We start from the raw sequence: 4,477 nt of genomic DNA, 5'->3' as shown, positions 1-4,477 counted from the left end.
TGTAGATCTCTTCCCATTGTAACCGACTTTGTGTAACCCTAACCCTCTCCGGTGTCTATATAAACCGTAGGGTTTTAGTCCATAGGACGAACATACAATCATACCATAGGCTAGCTTCTAGGGTTTAGCCTCTCTGATCTCGTGGTAGATCTACTCTTGTACTACCCATATCATCAATATTAATCAAGCAGGACGTAGGGTTTTACCTCCATCAAGAGGGCCCGAACCTGGGTAAAACATCGTGTCCCCTGCCTCCTGTTACCATCTGGCCTAGACGCACAGTTCGGGACCCCCTACCCGAGATCCGCCGGTTTTGACACCGACAACGCCCACACGTGTGGCACGAAGCAACATGGCCCAAACGCCTCCAATACCATTCATTTTGCCACATCAAAACAGATGACATTAGTGGGAATCTTTTTGGTTTTCGGCTTAAAAATGTTTTATCTCCTAATTAAAAATCCAATTAAAATCTGTTTTCACCATTAATCGTCTCGACGAGATCTTCAAAACTAGATCCCATTGATATGTTTCAACGATTTTTTTGGCCAAAACTTGTCATGATGTTTACACTGTAGTTGCTATATTGTTACACTAAAGTTGCCATGTGGCAATTTTAGCTTATAGAGCATGTCGATTTTAGTATTTTAACCATGGCAATTTCAGTACTTTGACCACGAAAATTATTTTTTATATGAACCATGGCAATTTTAAGTACATGTATCTTGGAAATTTTAGTTTATGGTTCATGACAAGTCTAGTTTCTTAATTCCCCATTTTATAATATGTCAAAATTTATTTTTAAATGTAGAAGAAAATAGCTGAAACATATCATGGCAACTTCAGTGTAAACGCCATGGCAATTCATGTGCAATAGACATGGTAACTTCTAAGTCGTCAAAACATATTGATATGAGATCTAGTTTCGAAGATCTCGTCGCGATGGATTTAATGGTGAAAACGAATCTTCAATCGGATTTTTCATTAAAGAGATAAAACAGTTTAAAAACTGGAAATCCAAAAAGATTTCCACATGCATGCATGCGATGACGTGGCATAGTCTGTATGTTATAGGACGTGTAGGAGGATGTCGCTTTCAACACACGTGTGGGCGTTATCAACGTCCAAAAAAATGCTGCTAAGTTGTGAGCTATTGACACAGTAGTGGAGACACCACGTGATAACGATGTTCATGTATACTACTGTATGGTAACACTTATTATTTCCCCTCTTATGTTTGCTGATCAAGTGATCATACCCGATGCTTCGTGATGGTGTTATCTTTGCAAATCTACGCGGTTTCTCGTATGTGATAATGAAGACGGACAGCTTGGAGATTGTTAATCTCCGGGAAATTCGCCATAACAGTTTTTTTGTGATGGCACTAGTACTTCTAGAAATTGAAGAGCTAGCTATCTCTTTTCTTATTTTGACATTTAACATGTAAATGGAGTAGCCAATGTACCGGTCCATCTTTATGCAAAACATACTTGCACGCTGATGGTGATCAAGAGTTGAACTGACTCCAGACCTTCCTTCCTGCTCACCAGCCTATTGATGATGTCAGGAGTTCTTTTGTTGAATAAAAGCTCTCAGGTTTAAAAAAAATGATCATGCCTGACATTAATAGTACAATATTTTATAGAAATGTTGTGCAAGTGGTCCTTATTTATATAGCATCTGCCATCATGAAACCACTAGTTCTGTTCTGCGGTTGCCGGTGTCAACGCCAACCCCGTTCCTCTGAACTTGCTCTCGCTGATCTCATCGATCCTTCTCGCCATCTCCGGCGTCAGGTGGTTCTTCCAGTCGCCAACGACGCCGCGCCGGAAGAATATGTTGTTCGCCACTGACGTCTCGGTCATGGCGGTCTTCCCGGACCGGTTCACCTCTAGTCCCGCCAGGCTCTCCATGGCGCATGCCTCCACGATCTCCCTGTCTACCCTGGCCTCCCGCTCCTCTGCCGTGAACGGGCAGCCGACAAACGCAGCGAGGCGCCTCAGCTGACCGACCGTGTCGGCGGCGAGCTCCTCGTAGGTCAGGAAGAGCACCTGCTCCGGCCTCTCCACGTGCCAGCGCCAGTAGCCCAGCACGTGCTCCCAGAAAGGCCCGAACAGCGAGACGCCGTCGCAGAACTGCTGGAACGCCTCGCCGAGGTCCCACGGCAACGGCGTGAACCGGTTCCAGAAGTGCCAGAGCGACACGAAGCAGTCCTTGGGGTCCCGGCATAGGTACACCACCTTGCAGCCGGAGGCGGTGACGGACTCCGGCAGCGACCGGGACGGGATGTGCGTCATCAGGACCCGCGGCGCAGGGAGGGAGCTCAGGTCGGGGATCCGGCCGTTGCTGAAGACCTGGACCTCCAGGAAAGGGATGAGCTGGTGGGGGCTGTGGGCTGCGAGCGGCGTGAGTGCTGGCCCGTCCGCGGTGCGGCGGAGGGTCGCGAACAGGAGCGCCTTGAGCCAGGTGGTGCCGGACTTGGGAAAGGTGGCGAGGAAGACGTCGGTGTCGCGCGCCTTGAGGTGCCGCTTGATGACCATGGCGTTCACGACGGCCGGCGTGAACGCGTACCAGCCGTCCGGGTGGTGGGTGTACGGGCGGCCGATGCTGCTGGGCGCCGTCGGGTAGGTGGACACGACCTGTAGGAGCTGGTCGTAGATTTCTTCGTGGGACACCGCCTCGTCGTCGGCTTTGGGCGCCGAGGACGAGTATTGTGGAGAGGACGCCATGAAATTTGTTGGATATCTCGTGATTCGTGAAGGCCCGTTTGTACAGCGCTCTACGTTCTGCAACGAGAATGCCCAGATCTTTTCTGCTTATAAAGATCGTGTCCCTCTCTGGCCCTCTCAACCTTTTCTTTTATCAAATTGGCCCTCTCAACTTTGATAGGTGGGACTCCTACCGTGTTGGCATGCCTCATCATCCAACCACCTCCTTCTACCATTTTCCACCATTATTCCCATTCGTGCCAACTATCAAAGCTAATCTAAGGCACTATACAAGATTTTTGAGTATACAATAATCTCAGGTTTCGCGACTTAGCATAAATACCTTGCTGGTAAGTTGGGGTGCAAGGCGGTGTCCAGCAAAAACCGGCCAAGGTGCTAAACTAGCACAGTATAATCCAGTTACAACTGAGTTTCTTTTATGCTGTATACGTAGCTGGACGGGTTCGGACGCCACTCTACACCCCTACTGCCAAGAGACCTCTTCTAAAAACAATAAATATGATGCCAGATTCCACTGGTAAAGCAGTCTACAAGATTTTTAAGTATACTACTAGCACATATGTCCGTGCGTTGCAACGGGAAGCAAAATCGATGTGGCCATCAAAATGCCCATCAACGCTAACACCATCTTCGGAGGAAGGGCGACGCATGCCGAGGTGTAGAAGAAATTAATATCATGCTTTAATCGCCATTAACATTGGTGGATGCATGTCATGACCATCGAATAAGTAGGAATGTTGGATGGTCAGTTTTCTTTTAATTCTTGCATGCAATAATTTAATGCATGTCATAATCTAAACAGATGAGAGAAAGATATAAAAATAGGACTTACAAACAAAATAATAATGAGATTGGCTCAACAAATCGGAATGGGGGAGATTGGCTCAACAAAATGATAATGTATCCATCAAAACGTTCATCGGCGCGGCATCACAACATCCTCGGAGGTAGGGAGGCGCATGCCGAGTTGTATAAGAAATGCATATCATGTTTTAATCTCCATTAATTGCAGTGAATGCATGTCATGACCACCGAATGAGTAGAAATGTAGCATGGTCAGGTTTTTTTTATCCTTGCATGCTGAACTTTAATCCATCTCATAATCTAAGAAGATGAGGGAAAGAAAAAAAAATTAAGACTACAAACAAAAGAAACGTAATGAGATAAGCTCAACAAACCGGAATGAAGGGAGAGTATGTGTTATGCCACACTTATGTTATACTCCTTGGGAATGCATTTTGAATCGCGGCAGGTTGTGGTCTTCTTTCAGTTTTCAGATGTGCCCACAATTCAATTTCACTGCCTAAATCCACTTCGTAAATTTTGAGTCCATTGTTAGGTTTTAAATTCAAGCACATTTTTATTAAATTGAACTTGTTTGAACTTTTATGTTTTAAGAAATACCCAAAGCACTTAATTTAAGTTCTCTTATTTCTATGATCCGAGAGAAATAATTATCTTTTCTTATCTTTTCTGTTTAATTTTGTAGTGGTCTTCTGTTTAATTGAAAAAGGACAAAAGGAAAAAGGAGAGGTCCATCAGCCAGCACACATCGGCCGAGCAGGTTGTGGTCTTCTTTCAGTTTTCAGATGTGCCCACAATTCAATTTCACTGCCTAAATCCACTTCGTAAATTTTGAGTCCATTGTTAGGTTTTAAATTCAAGCACATTTTTATTAAATTGAACTTGTTTGAACTTTTATGTTTTAAGAAATATCCAAAACACTTAATTTAAGTTCTCTTATTTCT

The 4,477-nt window shown here is 44.9% G+C and overlaps 1 pseudogene; it reads right to left on the bottom strand.

The window, feature by feature from the left end:
- Positions 1–1,375: 1,375 nt before the first annotated feature.
- Positions 1,376–2,876, bottom strand: LOC125548896 (cytosolic sulfotransferase 5 pseudogene; annotated as a pseudogene).
- Between the last annotated feature and the right edge of the window lie 1,601 nt (positions 2,877–4,477).

This window comes from Triticum urartu, chromosome 3A, assembly GCF_056163025.1.
Source record: "Triticum urartu cultivar PI428250 chromosome 3A, HENAU_Tu73, whole genome shotgun sequence".
NCBI classification, from domain to species: Eukaryota; Viridiplantae; Streptophyta; class Magnoliopsida; order Poales; family Poaceae; genus Triticum; species Triticum urartu.
The sequence above is the reverse complement of the archived record's forward strand: the minus strand, read 5'-3'. Positions and strand labels throughout refer to the sequence as shown.